Raw genomic sequence first — 19652 nt, forward strand, 5'->3', positions numbered from 1 at the left:
TCCTACAGAGTTAAAACCTATGGCATCAGCCCTATAGCGTAGATGCTACTATTGTTTCCATTTTACAGAAGAGGCAATTGAGGCACAGCGTGCCAACCTTCATCCCACCTTGTTCCCTGACTGTGAGGAACTCCACGCCCAATAGTAAAGCCTCAGGAGTCGAAGGTTTATGAGCAGGGTTTGTTAACTGCTGGGAGGGGCGGTCGGGGGCACGGAGGAAAATACTCTTTGGTCTGAGCTTCTGGAAGAGCACTCTTGACTCTCTGGGTCAAAATGCAGCTATTCTATTATTTTGCTCTGGCACAGGGTACCAATTCTTACCAATTGTCTTCTTGGATCTCCCGGTCACTGGAAAAAGTCACCATTGCTGCCACTGGGAAAACATCCTTCTGTTCTCTTGAGTGTCTGGAAAGATGGCATGTTGGAAACTGACTCCATGAGGCAAGAGGTTATAATTTTCATCCATCCTAACAAGAAAGAGGAAGAAAGCAGAGCTGTAGATTGGACAGCCATGGGGTGCGCCATCTTGAATCTTGAGTCAACAGAAGACTGTGACAGTCTCCATCGGCTCTCATTATTTCTAATTGTTTCTCTGCCTCCTACTTCATGAGTCTATCCTTAAGCTTCTGAAAAAGGTGAGTTTGGGGGCAGAGGGAGTGTGTGCATGTGTCTGCGTTTGTCTATCTGTGTTATCTCCCAGGTGGCCTTCCTTCTCATAGACAGTGTGTTCCTTGTTTCTTGGTGAAAGGGAGGCCAGTTGCAATGACCGAGGTTCAAGTCCTACCACTACTACTTCTGTCTGACAGGAAACGAATTTCTTAAATTCCCTAAGCTTCAGTATTACAATCTATAAAAAGAGGATGACAAAAGCACCTTACTTTTTGATGGTGATATAAGGATTACATTAAAAAAAAAAGTCTCTGGCTAGAGTAACTGCAGTATAAAAGTTAGTTAACATTTCTATTGAGCCTCGCAAAAAATGCCTGTTGTCAAGATGAAGAAGTAAACAAAAGGAAAAGGAGAGACACGAGTTACTCTCCAGCCCATGGGGGGCATGCGGGGCTCACCAGGGAGTCTCCAGCGCCACCTTCTCCTGTGACGCTGACCAGAATCTGTTCTCTTCTCAATGGGTCCCAGAATAACAGAGGAGGAATGCTTTGTATGCAGCTGTTAACACACATCAGCGCAACATAACTCTGTGAAATAGAAATCTATCAGACTACCATTTGACTCTATTTCTGCCCTAACGTTCTATAAACATGTCAGAGAGAAGATGAAAGAGTTGGTTGACCACAGACCAGTGGACAAAACAGTATCCATCATACAATAGGAAAAGAAAACAACGTCTTCTCAAGTACTCTGGTTTTTTTCTTTGGAAAATGAAGTTTCATTGTTGAATAGTTTTGTAGTTGGGTCCCCAGTGTTTTCCTTAAATAAAGACATGAAAAGTCTAGTTTTTCTCTGTATCAAGAAGGTACTGTCTCACTCCTTGACGAGTTTATTTAGAAACTGTACTTGTTCAGCAATTAAAAATAAATTCAACTGAATCTAGCTAAGCCACCCAAGCCAACACAAGGCACGCCACATAGTCTAATCTTAGATATTCTGGCTTCAGCATGGAAAATATGTTGCCATGAGCTTACGGACAGCCCTCTGCGGAACTCACTCTTGTTTCTCAGTGACATGAAATCTAAAGAGCTAAGAGTGAGTCTGCAGACCAAGGTCATGGTCATTCCAAATATCTTTAATCCTACTCCACAGACTGGGAAGACTGGATCTGTCGCCCATCACAGCTGTAGATTCAATCGCTATCTCGATAGATGCATTCGATTCCATTCTGAGGTTCCTCTCAGTCTCCTCCTTCAACTGGAGACAACCAATGCATTTAGGGTTCCACCTGCAGTTTTTTTACTTTAAACTTCAGTCAAACCCATTGCCTAAATTCTTATCCACATGTGTTTCGTCTTGACCACAGCCCAACTTTCACGAAACTGCCCAAGATTCCAGGAGTCTCCAATCAGACAGGGCCTCCTGCCTAATTCACTTCTATATTCTTCAAAGCCCTGTGACCCCCGCAAGGCCCTGACCCCACCCAGCACCCCACCCCCCGCCCCTCCTCCATAAATTTGTTTGTTAGAGCCTGGCATTGAGATCTGCCGGCAGCCGATGGGAGCTAACGCGGGTGAAACGGGAGGCCAGCTGGGCTGCATTCCACACCAGCGCCATCTTGGCATTTAAGCAGGTGTGCAGAATAGTGACTGGTCCGCATCTAACCTGCACCAGGTGTTTTGTGTGAGTGACTGGGTTTTAGTCTCAAGCAACCTTGTTTCTCACATTATGAAGGTGAGGCTATTGAGATTCTGGACAAGGTCAGTAACTTGCTCAAACCCACAGGAAAAGAGGAGCCAGAATTCCAACAATTGATTTCAAAGGGATTCTGCTTTGGTGTGACCACCACCCATCCCAAACTACTCCCACCAAATCCAGTTTAAAACACAGAGTTCCAAGTATACTAGGATTCCACCTGCTGTTATTTCAAACCTTAGTCTAACCCGTCACCTGAATTCTTACACACAAGCGTTTCATCTGGACCACAGACCAACTTGCATGAACTCAATCAGAGAGGGTCCTGCCTGATTTACCTTTATATTCCTCAAAGCACTGCGACCAGGGTCTCCCCGCGGAGCCCCGCGCATAAACCTTTGCTATCTGGAATGGGCTGGCTACTTGTTGCTGGAAAGCACCTGGAGCTTTTGCCTGAAACACTCTTCTGTCCTTAAAGCACAGGAATCCTCCCTGTTTTTCCAACAGTCTTGGCCAGAGGTACCCAGGATGTTGTAGACACGACGGGAGGAGCAGGAAAGAACGAAGAGCACGGGAAGGAGCCCAAGGCATCATCTAACATCGCACGGACAGGACTCCCTGCGAGTTCCTGATCCGGCTCCGGATAAAGGCGACCTCAGTTGGTCACGCAAATGGGCCGAGGGGGTGGTATGGGCGGGAGGTGGCAGGCTCACCTGAGGAAGAAGAAACAGGCGTAATCCTAGACCACGGTGTGGGAGTGACAGGAGAAGTAGCCCAGGCCGCTGAGGTGGAGCCTGGAGCCCGCGGGCACCTCGAGCACGCTGCCCCACGCCTGGTCCACAGCAGCTTGACCTCGGCCCGGTAGAGGCGCCCCGCCTTGCCAGCCTCGTACTGCCAGGGCAGGAGCTGTATAGGCCATGCACCTCCTGGTGCAGCGCCAGCACCTTGGCGTACGAGACGCTCTCGGTCAACTGGGCGCCGCAGCCCTCGTTCAGGGGTCTCCACTCGAAGGCAGCTGGCAGCCGCAGGCGGCCCCGAGCCGCTCGGCCAGGCAGAGCGCGGCGAGCAGCCCCGAGGGCAGCGTGCCGGCTACGACCGGCCGGGTGGGCGCTGCGCCCGGCGCGCACTACCGGGGCGCTGGGCGGGGAGGCCCGGGGCGGAGCTGGGCCGCCGGCGGCGTCGGGGAGCCCGGAGCGTCCGGCCCACGGCGCCGCCCCGCCGGCCAGAGAAGCGCAGCCCTGGGCGCTCAGCTCCGCGCGCCGCTCTCTCCGCCGCCAGGCGCACTCGGCCCGTCCCAGCCCGTGACGCCCCACAGCGGCGCGGGGAGGACGGGCCGCCGCCTCCTCACGCCCCCCGGGGCAGGGGCGTGGGCCGCGGCGGGAGGGGCGGAGCCGGGACGCCGGCCGGTGGTGGGGGGCTCGCGACGCTCCGCAGACGCTCTGCGCTGGATGCGTCGCCCCGGGGCGGGCGCGGTATCTGGGGGCAGCGCGCGAGAAAGCCAGTGCTGGGAGCGGCGGCCCAGCCCTCTTCCTGCGCGCAGATGACTGAGTCAAAGCTTTCCAGGCGCAAAGCCTGTTGCAGACCCGCGACCTCTTTAAAACAAGCGCTGTCAACTGCCACGATTACTCTGTATATGTTTTTGCATTTTCTATGTAGTTCATTTGGAGTCAAATATATAGCAATCTGACTTGACCTTCGCAGAGGTTAACTAGGAAATTAAGTGTGATCTAATAAACTTTTCTGGACCTCCTCTCTCTCTCTGCTTATTTTTTAATGATGGTCTTTGGAAAGTCTTAATAAAAGATTTGAAAAGCCAAAGCCATAGTGCTCTGATTTTCCTACAGCCACCTGACTTCATGATTTACATAATTACTGCTTTCGTATTCTGAACACCCTACACCTGAGAAATAAATTCAGAGGTAAATTGCAAACAGCTTTTCACAAGTCAGTGAGTGAACCTGAGGAGACCCGAACTCACAGTTCTATATTTCTAAACTCAGAGGTTGCTTTTATGTCCAGTTTTCTTTAATTGTTCCTAATGTAGTAAGAAGAAGAAAATAAAGGATATTACTTAGAAATATGTATCTTTTATATATTCAATATAGCACACATATACATAATATCATGCATATAATATACATACCATCGTACATATATCATACATGTTATATATAATATATATTTATAATAAATGTACAAGCAAAACTGCCTTAAAATGGCAGGCTCTTTGTTCTGCAAACATCTTATTAACCAGGGTGTCTGCAAGTTTAAGCCCTGGAACCCAGCTGAATTCTTCTCTGTACTGAAGGGAAAAGAGTTCTTAGGGAATTCTGGAAGGAAAGGTAAGAGAAAAGAGGATAGAGAAGCAGGAGAGAAAATTCCAAGGCTGGGCCTCACCTCCCATGACCCCCAAATCGGGAGGCCTTTGGGAATCCCAACAAGTGGAATGACCAGGACTCCAGCCAGCGCAGCCCTGCCCAGCTCGGGAGGGAATGGAAGGCTATAGCCTGCATGAGGTCACACTAGTCCAGAATCTGATCAGCGACTTAGTGGACTCTGTGATGGGCCTGAAAGAAGAAAGAAATAAGAGTAACAGCTCTCGCAGTTAATAACTAACCCCTGTATAGCTAGTAGTCAGCCTGGGGCTTCAACAAATTTTGTAGGAAAAATAGCTATACTGAGGGAAGCAAGTGGGCAGTAGTCCCAATGGTATATGACTCTGCAGCACTCCCCCACCTCAGCCATGGTAGATGCCAGACTGTCCCACAATGGGGAAATGGTACCCGAGGTTGGCATCAGACGTTGTATGTCAGGACTGCTTATTTGCCTCTCATGGAAGATATGAGTTAAAACATTTCATAGTATCACTGTCTTAGTCTGCTCAGGCTGTCGTAACAAAATACCACAGAGTGAGAGGCTGGAAGTCCAAGATCAAGGTGCCAGCAGGATTGCTTTCTGGTGTGGTCTCTCTTCCTCTCTCCTATATGGCCGCCTTCCTACTGTGTCCTCACTTGGCCTTTTTCTGTGTATATGTAGCGAGAGAGGGAACTCTCTGGTGTGTCTTCTTATAAAGATGATTAAGACCCAACCTTGTGACCTCATTTAACCTTAATTACTTCTCTAAAGGTCCTGTCTCCAAATATAGCCTCCTTGGGGGTTAGGGCTTTAATATATGAATTTGGACAGGGAGAAGGTGGCGGGACGGGGGTAGGGGGTGGGGAGTGGGGGGAGGGCGACACAATTCAGTCCATAACAGTTATTTAGCAGGTGTTTTGCAGGGTTGCTAGAAAAAAAGAGAGAGGATATGAAACGGTTTATACTCCTGGCAAGCCGACGTAGAGCGAGCAAGCATTGTCAAATTATAATATTAACAACTGCTAACACTTATACATTGCATACTACAGGCCAAGCACTGTTGTAAGGACTTTGCATATGTTATCTTAAGTAATTCTCCAAACCACACTTCAAAGTAGGTATTAGTATCGTCCTCATTTTAGAGATAAGGTACTTAGGTACAGAGAGGTTAATTGACTTACCCAAGATCACAGAGCTAGAAAGTGACTGAGCAAGGATTCAAACCCCAGCATCAGATTCCAGAGTCCACACAGGCAGAGCGAGAAAACTTATGGTTACCAAAAGGGAAAGTCGAGGGTATAAATTAGGAATTTGGGATTAACAGATACATACTACTATATATAAAATAGATAACCAACAAGGACCTGCTATATAGCACAGGGAACTATATTCAATATTTTGTAATAACATATAATGCAAAAGAATCTGCATATATACGTGTATATATATGTGTGTGTGCATATATACGCACACACACATATATATAACTGAATCACTTTGCTGTACACTTGGAACTAACACATTATAAATTAACTATACTTCAATAAAAATGGTTTAATAAATAAACCATTTACCTGAGCAGACTAAGACAGTGATATTATGAAATGTTTTAACTCATTTAGTAAACAAATTCTATTTATTTATAGCTGACATAATCATCTATGTAGAAAATCTGATACAATCCACAAAAAAACGCTACTAGAACTAATAAGCAAGTTTAACAAAGTATGGAATACAAGATCAACATACAAAAATCAATTGTATTCTATATATAACAGCAAAAGTTTGGTAATTGAAATTTAAAAAGCAATACCATTCACAGTAGTATCAAAATATATAAAATACTTAGGAATAAAGCTGAAAAGACTATACACTGAAAATTATAAATATTACTGAGAGAAACGGAAGAAGTCTGTGAAAAATGGACACACATAGTTTGCTAACAGTCAGGAGACTGAATGTTGTTAAGGTGTCAATGTTAACCAAACTAATCTACAAATTTAATGCAATCTCAATCAAAATCTCAGTGGACTTTTTGGTAGAAATTGACAAGCAGATTCCAGATTTCATATGGAATGCAAAGAACTTAGCCAAACCAACTTAAAAAATAAAGACCAAATTTAGAAGACTAACATTACCTGGTTTCAAGACTTACTGTAAAGTTATAGTAATCAATATAGTGTGCTTTGGTGTAAACACAGATACATGAGCCGATGGAATAGAATAGAGAGTGCAGAAGTAAATAAATAAAGTGTTTTTCTATAAAGATGCAGAGTCGATTCATTGAAGAATGGATTGTTTTTTGAACAAATGGTGATAGAACAATTTGATATTCATATGCAAAAGAAAAAAAAAAGATCTTCAATCCATAACTTGCACCATAGGCAAAAATTAACTCAAAATACAAAACATGAAACTTTTAGGAGAAAACCTCTGCTTACTTGGGTTAGACAAAAATAGCACTTTATCAAAATTTAAAACTTCCGTCTATAAAAGACACTGTTAAGAGAATAAAACGTCAAGCCATAGACTTGAAGGAAATGTTTGCAAAGCGTATATCTGATAAAGGATGTATATCCAGAATACTCAAAGAACTCTCAAAACCCAGTAAGAAGACAAAAAACCCAACATAAAAACGGGCAGAATACTTGAACAGACACTTCACCAAAAAAGATATCAGGATGGCAACTAAGTGCATCATTAGTCGTTAGAGAAATGCAAATTAAAACCATTGTGAGCTACCCCTAAACATCTACTAGAATGGCAAAGGTTAAAGAGACCGATCATATCAAGTGTTGTTGAGAATGTGGAGGAACTGGAACGCGTATACACTGCTGGTGGGAAGGGAAATTGTACAACCACTTTGGAAAACAATGTGATGGTTCCTTAAAAAGGAAAACATACAATACAGCCATTTCACTTAGGTATTTACCCAAGAGAATTAACACATATTCCGTACAAAGACTTGAATATGAATGTCATTACAGCTTTATTTGTAATAGCCCCAAACAGGAAACAACCCAAAAGTCCATCCACAAGTATACAGATAAACAAACTGATATAAAATGAAGTATTATTCAGCAATTTAAAAAATGAGCTATTAATAGTGTCCGGCCTTAAATTTAGGTCTTTCATCCATCTTGAGTTTATTTTTGTATATGGTGTTAGAGAATGTTCTAATTTTATTCTTTTACATGTAGTTGTCCAGCTTTCCCAGAACCACTTATTGAAGAGACTATCTTTTCTCCATTGTATATTTTTGCCTCCTTTGTCATAGATTCATTGATCATAGGTGCGTGGGTTTATTTCCGGGCTTTCTATCCTGTTCCATTGATCTATATTTCTGTTTTTGTGCCAGTACCATACTGTTTTGATTACTGTAGCTTACATTACATTACAAACTTTGTAGTTTTCTATGTATCAAATTATAATCCACTCTATTAGATAAATCATCACACTCACAAATCTCTTCAAGACAACCCTTTCTCTGTTTGGAGCTGCAAATCAGGAAGCTATGGGAAAACACCTTTAAGATTCTTAGACGTCCTCTTGTGTAGCTGAGAGGATGATTGAGATACTCCTTAAATCTTTCTGATGCCTTAACAGAGACGTTGACCCTGAGGTCATATTTTACTAACAGCACCCTGTATTTCATCTGCAAACCAAGGCCATTTCTTACGTTGAGAAATGTTTTCTTGGAGAGACTAGGGTTGAATGCAATTTTGTTATCAAGCCCACAAGTTCTAGTGCTTTTTTAGTTCTTCTAAATTCTGCTTGAAATCTAAATAGTCCCCTCTTTGCCTCAACAGGCTCCTCCTGGACTTTACCGTAGGCATCTAAAAGAAGCCAGATGGCACCTTCAACATTCTGTCCAGAACTCTCCTTAGCCATATCCACAAGGTCATGAGGTACCCTTTCTATTTCCCATATGTCCACAGGCTAATAGTTTTGCTAGTTTTTCTGCAATACTGCAATAGTTTTGCTAATTTTTCTGCCTATATCCTATTGGAAGCTGAAAGTTCTCTTTCCTTCAGCTTCCAATAAGATATTCCTCACTATCTTTCGGCCTCCACCAAACAGTCTCTTCATCATTCCTCCAAATTTCTCCATTCCTCTCCCAGACTCAAAATCAATGCCACAAGTGATGGCAGGACCCCACTTGGAGGTAATAGTTTCTGCTTTAGTTAATCTATTGCAGCATAACACACCACCCCAAATTTAATGGCTTCTAACAATTTATTATTACCTCATACAACTCTGTGGGTTGACCAGGAGGTTACTGGGCTTCACATGTTGTTGGCTTGGAGACGGGATGTCTAGAAGATCTAAAATGGACTCATTTTAGAAATGGACTCATGCAGGGATGGAAATTGGTACTGGCTACAGTCTGGGAGCCCAGTTGGACTTGGCTAGGGGTCTCGATTCTCCTCCAGGTGGGCTTCTCCATATGGTTGCTTATGCTTTCTCATAGCGTGGTGGATGGGTTCCAAGAAGAAGCATTCTAAGAAGACAAGGTCCAAGGATTTACCAGTCTTTCACTTCTTTCATCACTAATGTTCCATTGGTCAAAGCTAGTCATGTGGCCAAGACCAGAATCAATGTGTGAAGCAACTCACAGGGGTACAGATAAAAAGAAGCATGGTTCATTGAGGGCCACCAAAGTGACAGTCCATCACATCCTTCAAATCAACACTCCATTTATTTTTGGTTGAGCCAAATGATTTAGTGCACAATTGTCATTATAAGATCATTTTGTTAATTATAAAACAAAATAAACTCATTTTTATAAATTTTCATTTTATTTGTCAAAAATCATACCTATCAAACCTGTTTTTTTATTATTTTTATTTAAAAAATATTATTTTATATTGGAGTATAGTTGGTTTACAATGTTGTGTTAGTTTCAGGTGTACAGCAAAGTGATTCAGTTTTACGTATACTTATATCTATTCTTTTTCAGATTCTTTTCCCATTTAGGTTATTACAGAATATTGACTAGAGTTTCCTGTGCTATACAGTAGGTCCTTATTGATTATCTATTTTAAATATAGTAGGGTGTGTATGTTAATCTGAAACTCCTAATTTACCTTTCACCCCTGCCCCCGTTATTCCCTCTGGTAACCATAATTTTGTTTACTATGTCTGTGAATCTATTTCTGTTTTGTAAATAAGTTCATTTATATCATTTGTAAAGATTTCACATATAAGTGATATCACATATTTGTCTTTGTCTGACCTACTTCACTTAATATGATAATCTCTAGGTTTTATGTTGTCTACTATGATGTTTTTGGTCCTAACTTTAAGTGGGTTCCATTTGAGTGACCTTTTTCTAATATTAGTTATCCTTAGATATAAAGAATCCTGTGTTTTGTTTCCTGTTTAGTTTTTATTCTTTCAGTCTCACTCTCAGGTCAAGAATACTTTGCAGAGGATACTTTTGTTAGTCCCAAAACAGAATTTGGGTGATGCTGGTCCATAGAAATAACACCATCCTAATAGCACCAAAACATCACCCCTCATCCTGACATATCTTTTCTTACTTTACTCATAAAGAAGAATTAAATAGTCACTTTTCCACCAGTTTCTAACTAGGCACTGATTCCTAGGTGTGGCTTGAAATTACATACAATAGTACTTTCCTTGTGAAGCCTTAATAACCTACCGCTCTTACAAACTGCTTTAGTATGAGAGTTCTACAAAAATTAGTTCTGAAAGGCCTATAGTCTTATAAAGAACATTTTGAACAAAGGTGTACTTTTTAAATAGAGGTTTAATTTCGTTCTCTGATACACATTTAAGTTTTAAAGGAAGCTGTAAAGAATAAGAGTACTTTATGTTTTATAATGCTGTGCAGTCTACACTTAGCTTTTAATACCTGGGCTATGTCTTTTTTACAGATAGATAGAAAAAAACCTCAAGTGTTTGAATTCACTGAAACTTAGGAAACACTCTACCTTCTTATTTAATCCTTGAAGAAATGACAGGTAATTTTTAAAAAGGGATTTAAAATCCAGCCAAGAAGCATGTATGCTGACCATTTTGTTTTCCTTCCCAGAGAGTCTCAGTTTAATCATATAGTAGTCAATGTAACTCAAGCTTTTTTTTTTAACCTCAGCATGAATCTGAGAGGCAATGTAACTGAAACTCTCTAATCAAATGCTTCCACAGTGCTGTCTGGGGCCTCCCCAAGGGTGTTGTTACCTATTCTTTCATTTCCTCCTCTGGAACAGATCCATCATTTTACCAGGCTTGAACTTTCTGTTCCCTTCTCATATTTTCATAAGCAATTAACAAAGGATAGCCCCCCTTGGAGTTTTATCATTTTGCCTTCAGTTTCCACGGCAATCTTGTTTTGCTTTTTTTTTTTTTTTTTTTTTAAAAAAAAGGACCTATAAATGCTCTTCAGTATCAGCTCTGCTTCCCTCGAACTTGAAAACAAAACTGCGGAAGGCCAGTGAGTTGGTCTATCACCAAGCGGGAAGGATTAGGGATGAGCTTATAACAAGGGTCAGGGTCTGGGTTCATGGGTAAATTTCAACAGCAATCCCTCTGTTAACAGACATTTCCCAGAACCCAAAGTATACCTCAGAGGGTTATCCACTCTGTAGTGAATTCTTTCAATGGATGGATATTGTCTTATTTTAAAGAATCTAATGAGAAAGAGATTCAATGGCTTCCTTCAGAAATGGTTCCCATTTGTCCTGCCTTATCAGGAATTCCTTCGCATTCCATAGTAATATGAAGTCTTCCCCTTGGTCCCCTTTCTCTCTGACTCCTCACTGCGCTAAAACACTAACCGTTAAGTCATTCACAGCTACCATCCGTGGAGCAGCCATCACCTGCCCACAGTACATGTCAACACTCTACTGGGGACTTTATCATTTAACCACTACAGCACTACAAGGTAAATATTATTAGCCCCATTTTACTCATAATGAACTAAAGCAATAGTTCAGAGAGGTTATATTAACTTGCCCAAGTTCTCAGGGTCATACAGCTAGTAAATGCTGGAGGCAGCATTTTAACCTGGTATTCTTTCTTCTCAATTAGTAATGGAAACCAAAGTTAACATTCCTCTTAGGGAGCTATCATGATTCTGCAGTGGAATGTTTACCACACGTTTGGCCAGGACCCCTTGGTTTAACAATGGCCAGGCTGATGTAAGACACAGTGGCTCAATGTCAATAAGTCAGCGGAATAGCTCAGAACAGGATTTGGAACACATGTGACCCACACCACCCAGACACTTGCACAACCTCACTGGGATTTCAAATTCATTTTTTTCTAATGTGAGTACTCAATTCTCAGTTCACAGAGCACCCACAGATGACACAGTGGAATCAAAACTGTAGGGATTTAGTGGATTATACTATTTCACCCACAAAAATGGACACTGCAGTGAATTTGTAGACTACTGCTGGATTCTTGGCCCCGTGCACTAAATAACTGGTCTGAGTTGGAGTCCTAGCAGGACAAATTGATGCAAAAACACAGATATAGAAAACAGAGGGCAGAAAAATCCAGAGGGCACTGTCTCCCATTCTGATAGTCCAATCCACCGAAACCACGCTTCTGCCCCTTTACAAGAAAGGTATTACTCCAGACACTGCTGGGCCTTAAATGACACAAGGACAGGAAGCATGGGGGCCCAGTCCTTCCCACATCACTGCACCCTGCAAAGTGGTGGCCATATCGTCAGCTCTCAGCAGAGACTGATTGGATCACTGCATAATCTAATAGTGTGTGGAGTTTCCCGCTGATTTAGAGAAACCTGTTCAACAACTAAACAAGGTGTGCGGTGTGTCATCAAGGATGAAGGTGGTTGCTGATGGGATGCCAGCCTCTCCCCTGTGCTCCTGCAGCGGGCTCTGATACCACTGCCCCACCACACGTTCTACTTCTAAATCTCAAACTTCTGGAAATTTCTGTGACATGAGGAAAGCTGTTCTGATACAGCCTCAGGAAACAGTTTCAACCTGTCCATTTGGGTTAAAATTGGAGGGACTGAAGGAAATCACTACAAAACTCAGTTCTGGTATGATTTCAGGATTTCTCAAGAAGAGCGCACCACTGCTCTCTATAGTTCTGGGTGGCAATCTTACATATGGGGACTAGGTATAAGTGGCCTCTGCCTGGCTTCAGTGCTCTTTGCTCCTGTTTTGCTCCAGTACGTCCTACATTAGTTTTTTCTACTAACTTCCTAAAAGCCAGACCAAAGAAACCCTCACCTTTTGGCATGACTGCTGTGATAGGTTTTGTAGCTCAGCAGCTAAACAATAGCTATTAGCAACCAAAAAAAAAAAAAAAAAGTTAATGAACACTACCTGGTAAAGAAGACAAGAGCAAGGGAAGACAAGTCTCAACATGGGTCTGGAATGAGTGGCAATATCCTTCAAAAACATTTTGCCAAGACAGATCTCCTATCCTATGTGACCCTTCAAAAAGTTTCAATTTTCCTGTAGTTCCACATTGTCTTTTTGGTTAGACCTGTGATATTGTTAAGGGTAGGAAACATATCATGTTTATACACATTCCAGTGAACCAAGTATATTCTGATTGTTTGACTCATGTTAAGGAATCCAAAGGCATTTTAAAAATAATGTTAAGAATATCAAGGAGTTCTTAAATATATAAAACAGATATTAACAGACATAAAGGGAGAAATAGGCAGCAATACAATAATGGTAGAGCACTTCAATACCCCACTTTCATCAATGGATAGATCACCCAGACAGAAAATCTATAAGGAAACATTGGACTTAAATGACACCTTAGACCAGATGGACTTAAGAGATATTTATAGAATATTCCATCAAACAGCAACAGAATATACATTCTTCTCAACCGTACATGGAACATTCTCCAGGAGAGATAACAGGTTGAGCCACAGAAAGTCTTAATAAAATTGAGATTGAAATCACATCAAGCATCTTTTCTGACCACAGTGGTATGAAACTACAAATCAGTGACAAGAAGAAAACTGGGAAACTCACAAATATGTGAAGATTAAACAACATACGACTGAACAACCAATGGGTCAAATGAGAAGTCAAAAGAGAATTAAAAAAATACCTCAGGACAAATGAAAATGGAAACACAACATATGGAAACTTATGGAATGTAGCAAAGGCAGTCCTTAGAGGGAAGTTTATAGCAATAAATCTACATTAAGAAAAAAAAAGATCTCAAATAAACAAGCTAATAAGGAACTAGAAAAATGAGAACAAACTAAGCCCAAAGTTAGTACAAGGAAGGCAATAAAGAGCAGACTAGAAATAAATGAAATAGAAACTAAAACACAATATAAAAGATCAATGAAACTAATAAGAGCTGTTTTTTAAAAATATAAACAAAATAGACAAATCTTTAGCTAGACTAATCAATAAAAAGAGAGGACTGAAATAAATAAAATTATAAATGAAGGACAAGTGATATCATGCAAAAAGCAAAGGATCATAGGAGACTGCTATGAATAATTATAAGCCAAAAAATCTGTAACCTAGCAGATATGGATAAGTTCCTATGAACATACAACTTAAAAAGAATGAATCATGAATAAATAGAATATCTGAACAGATCAATTCCTAGTAAAGAGATTGAATTAATAATGAAAACTCTCCAACAAAAAGTCCAGGACCACATGGCTTCATGAGTGAATTCTACCAAACATTTAAAGAAGAATGAATATCAATCCTTCTCAAACTTTTCCAAAAATGTAAGATAAGTGGGTTCTTCCAAACTCATTTTATGAAGCCATCATTACCTTGATACCAAAACTAGACAACAGGGCTTCCCTGGTGGCGCAGTGGTTGAGAGTCCGCCTGCCGATGCAGGGGACACGGGTTCGTTCCCCGGTCCGGGAAGATCCCACATGCTGCCGAGCGGCTGGGCCCATGAGCCATGGCCGCTGAGCCTGCGCGTCTGGAGCCTGTGCTCTGCAGTGGGAGAGGCCACAGCAGTGAGAGGCCCGCGTACCGCAAAAAAAAAAAAAAAAAAAAAGACATACAAAATGGCTGAAAGGTACATGGAAAGGTGTTCAACATCACGAGTAATCAGGGAAATGCAAATCAAAAGCACAATGAAATATCACCTCATACCTGTTAGAATGGCTATTATCAAAAAGACTAGAAACAACAAGTGTCTGGGAAAACGTAGAGAAAAGGGAACTGCTGTGCACTGTTGGTGGGAATATAAATTGGTGCAGCTGCCGTGAAAAGAGGTTCCTCAAAGAATTAAAAATAGAACTACCATATGATTCAGTAATCCCCTTCTGGGTATTTATCCAGAGGAAACAAAATCACTATCTGGAAAACACATCTGCACCCTCATGTTCACTGTAGCATTATTTACAATAGCAAAAATACGAAAACGACATAAGCGTCATTGATGGATGAATGGATAAAGAAAATGTGATAAATATATAATGGAATATTATATGGCCATGAAAAAGAAGGAGGTCCTGCCATCAGGACAACATAGACGGACCTTGAGGGAATTATGCTAAGTGAAATAAGTCTGTGAAAATTGATAAACAGAAACCTCATTTAAAATGGAGTTGGGGGTCAGAAGGGGGAGCTGTTACACTTAACCATTCAATGTCAGTTGCAGACCCAACAAGAAGAGAGGTACATTTTCATCTCCAACAGGAAGAAGGTTACTAATTTACTACACAGCAAAAGAAAGGAAGAATTTCTCCTTGCCTGGTACCGCCCAGCCGATGATAAACTGTCACAAATCAGCCAATAAAAAGCCACTACACTTCACCAAACTCCCAGTTCCCTTCAATGGGCTCTTTGTTTATAACAGCCCCTTCTAACTCTCCATTTTCCTCTGGAAGAGAAGTTTCCTCTCCTTTGTTCTCCAGACTTGCCAGTGGTTCACCATAGATTGCAACTCCTGAATTGCGATTCTTTGCTGTTCCTGAATAAACCATTTTGCTAGTAAAATAACTGCCTGTTTTAGGTCAACAAGTCAGAGAAAGACAAATACTGTATGATGTCACTTATATCTGGAATCTAAAAAACAAAAACTGAACTCATAGATACAGAAAATAGTTTGGTGGTTGCCAATGGCAGTGGGTAGAAGAGTAGGTGAAATGGATGAAGATGGTCCAAAGGTACAAACTTCCAGTTTAAGGGAAATAAGTCCTGGGGAGGTAATGTACAGCATGGTGACTCTAGTTAACAATAGTGAATTGTGTATCTGACAGTTGCTGAGAGAGTAGATCTTAAAAGTTCTCATCCTCATAAAACATTTTTTGTAACTATGTGTGGTGATGTGTGTTAACCAAACTTATTGTGGTGCTCATCTTGCAATAAATACATATACCAAATCATTATGTTGTATACCTGAAACTAATACAATATGTTGACTATATCTCAATAAAATATATATTATTTAAAAAGAAAAGGATACCAAAGTCTTATGGTAACCATGCATACATAATTCATGATTGCTTGACTTAAGGTGCCCCGGAACTGGCTCCACTTGGGAAGACACTTCAGAAAATGAACTTGAATAGAAACACACCAACAAACAAAATTTTCCCCCAGGAAGGAAAGCAAAAGGGGCTAAAATATTTAATACCACTAGGAAGTAGCCATCCACCAGTATGTAGTAATAAGAAAAAGGACTACCATATAACCCAGCAATTCTACTCCTGGGTATATCTCCAAAAAACCCAAAGCACTAATTTGAAAAGAAACATGCACACGAATTTATAGCAGCATTATTTACAATTGGAAAGATATGGAAGCAAGTTAAGTGTCCATCAACAGATGAGTGGATAAACAAGAAGTTGTATGTATATATACATACACACACACATATATATATATACACATACACATATCTTGTGGTATGTGTGTGTGTGTGTATATATATATATATATATATACACACACACACACACACACACACACACCCCACACACACATGCATACCAATGGAATACTACTCAGCTATAAAAATGAATAAAATTTTGCCATTTGCAACAACATGGATGGACTTGGAGGGTATTATGCTAAGTGAAATAACTCAGACAGAGAAAGACAAACACTGTATAATATCACTTATATGTGGAATCTAAAAAACAAAGCAAACTAGTAAATACAAGAAAAAAGAAACAGGTTCACAGATATAGAGAACAAACTAGTAGTTACCAATGGGGAGAGGGAAGTAGGGAGGGGCAATATAGGGGTAAGGGATTAAGAGGTACAAACTACTATGTATAAAATAAATAAGCTGGAAGGCTATACTGTACAGCACAGGGAATATAGCCAATATTTAATAATAACTATAAATGGAGTATAAACTTTAAATAATGTGAATCATTATGTTGCAGACTTGAAAAAATTATATAAGATTGTACATCAACTATATCAATTTAAAATTAATTAATTAAACAAAATACTATAATAATTATTTCAAAAACTGAAAAAAAAAAGGCAGAAGGTGGAAAATATTGAATCCTGCTTGATCTCTTTTAAACTGTTGATGTCACTGAATTTAGCAGTATTTCCAAAACATAAAACACAACACTGAGCCCTCTCCAGGCCTGTTTTGATGGAGCGATACACAGACCTCTCTCAGCCAACTCTAATTTCATTCATTTACTTGTAGCTGTCCAGTTTTTCCAGCACCACTTATTGAAGAGACTCTCTTTTCTCCATTGTATATTCTTGCCTCCTTTGTCAAAGATTAATTTACCATAAGTGTGTGGGTTTATTTCTGGGCTTTCTATCCTTTCTATCCATTGAGCTAAATATGTTTTTATGTCAGTGCCATACTCTTTTGATGACTGTAGCTTTGTAGTATAATCTGAAGTCAGGGAGTGTGATTCCTCCAGCTCCATTCTTCTTTCTCAAGAGTATTTTGGCTATTCAGGGTCTTTTGCGTTTTCACACAAATTTAAAAAAATTTTGTTCTAGTTCTGTGAAAAATGCCATTTGTAATTTGATAGGAATTGCTTTGAATCTGTAGATTGCCTTGGGGAGTATGGTCATTTTAACAATATTGATTCTTCCAATCAAAGAACACAGTATATCTTTCCATCTGTTTGTGTCATCTTCAATTTTTTTCATTAGTGTCTTACAGTTTTCAGAGTACAGGTCTTTTGCCTCCTTAGGAAGGTTTATTCCTAGATATTTTATTCTTTTTTGATGTGATGGTAAATGGGATTGTTTCCTTAATTTCTCTTTCTGACATTTTGTTGTTAGTGTATAGAAATGCAACCGCTTTCTGTATATCAATTTTGTATCCAGCAAATTTACCAAATTCATTAATGAGCTCTAGTAGTTTTCTGGTAGCATCTTTATGATTTTCCATGTATAGCATCATGTCATCTGCAAACAGTGACAGTTTTACTTCTTCTTTTCCAATTTGAATTCCTTTTATTTCTTTTTCTTCTCTGCTGTGGATAGGACTTCCAAAACTATGTTGAATAAAAGTGGCGAGAGTGGACATCCTTGTCTTGCTCCTGATCTTAGAGGAAATGCTTTCAGCTTTTCACTGTTGAGTATGATGTTAGCTGTGGGTTTGCCATATACGACCTTTATTATGTTGAAGTATGTTCCCTCTATGCCCACTCTCTAGAGAGTTTTTATCATAAATGGATGTTGAATTTTATCAAAAGCTTTTTCTGCATCTATTGAGATGATCATATGATTTTTATTCTTCAATTTGTTAATGTGGTGTATCACACTGATTGACTTGTGGACATTGAAAAATCCTTGCATCCCTGGGACAAATGCCACTTGATATGGTATATGATCCTTTCAATGAATTGTTGCATTCGGTTTGCTAGTATTTTGTTGAAGATTTTTGCATCTATGTTCATCAGTGATACTAGCCTGTAAATTTCTTTTTGCTGTGATATCTTTGTCTGGTTTTGGTATCATGGTGATAGTGGCCTTACAGAATGAGGTAAGAAGAATTCCTTCCTTTGCAAAGTTTTGGAATAGCTTCAGAAGGACAGGTATTAACTCTTCTCTAAATGTTTGGTAGAATTCACCTGTGAAGCCATCTGGTGCTGGACTTTCGTGTGTTACTGATTCATTAGAGTACTGGTAAATGGTCTGTTCATATTTTCTTTTTCTTCCTGGTTCAGTATTGGGAGATTGTATTTTTCTAAGAATTTGTCCACTTCTAGGTTGTCCATTTTATTGGCCTATAGTTGCTCGTAGTAGTCTCTTATGATCCTTCGTATTTCTGTAGCATCAGTTGTAGTGTTTTCATTTCTGATTTTATTGATTTGGGCCCTCTCCTCTTTTTTCTTGATGAGTCTGGCTAAAGGTTTCTCAGTTTTATCTTTTCAAAGAACCAGATTTTAGTTTCATTGACCTTTTTTGAGTCTCTGTTTCATTAATTTCTCCTCTGATCTCTTTTGGATGTATTGACATAGCCCCTGGCTGGCCAGCCGGAAGAGAACGACGCTCAGCCCTCTTACAAGTGGATGGAATGGAGCATCACACCACCCTCTCCTGGCCCATTTTGATGGAGCCATAACAGACCCCTTAGGCTGGTTTTGATGGAGAGACACACAGCTGTATCCCAGCAGGGTTTTGATGGATGGTACACAGCCCTCTCCTGGCCAGCTCTGACAGAACAACACACAGCCCTCTCCTGGCCAAATGGGATGCAGGGACACGCCTGCTTCTTGTGTCTGGCCAAAATAGGGTGAAACATCACCCTCTCCCATCTGGATTTGATGGAGCTATACACAGCCCTCTCCCTACCTGCCACACTAGAGTGACACACCACCTTCTCCTGGCCTGTTTTGATAGAGGGATACCCACTCTTCTCCCTGCCAATTTGATGGAGAGATACACAGCCCTCTCAGGTCACGTTCTGATGGAGCAAAACACAACCTTGCCAGGCCTGTTTTAATGGAGTGACACACAGCCCTCACCTTGTCTGCTGTGATAGTGACACACAGCCCTCTCCCGGCTTGCTGGGATGGAGGGAACTCAGCCCTCTCCTGGCTGGCCTGG

At 40.7% G+C, this 19652-nt stretch overlaps 1 pseudogene; it reads right to left on the bottom strand.

Annotated features, from left to right (window-relative positions):
* The window catches only part of LOC132596731 (coiled-coil domain-containing protein 3-like), a 69376-nt pseudogene extending 60826 nt beyond the window's left edge, over nt 1–8550 (bottom strand).
* Between the last annotated feature and the right edge of the window lie 11102 nt (nt 8551–19652).

This window comes from Globicephala melas, chromosome 2, assembly GCF_963455315.2.
Source record: "Globicephala melas chromosome 2, mGloMel1.2, whole genome shotgun sequence".
NCBI lineage: Eukaryota > Metazoa > Chordata > Mammalia > Artiodactyla > Delphinidae > Globicephala > Globicephala melas.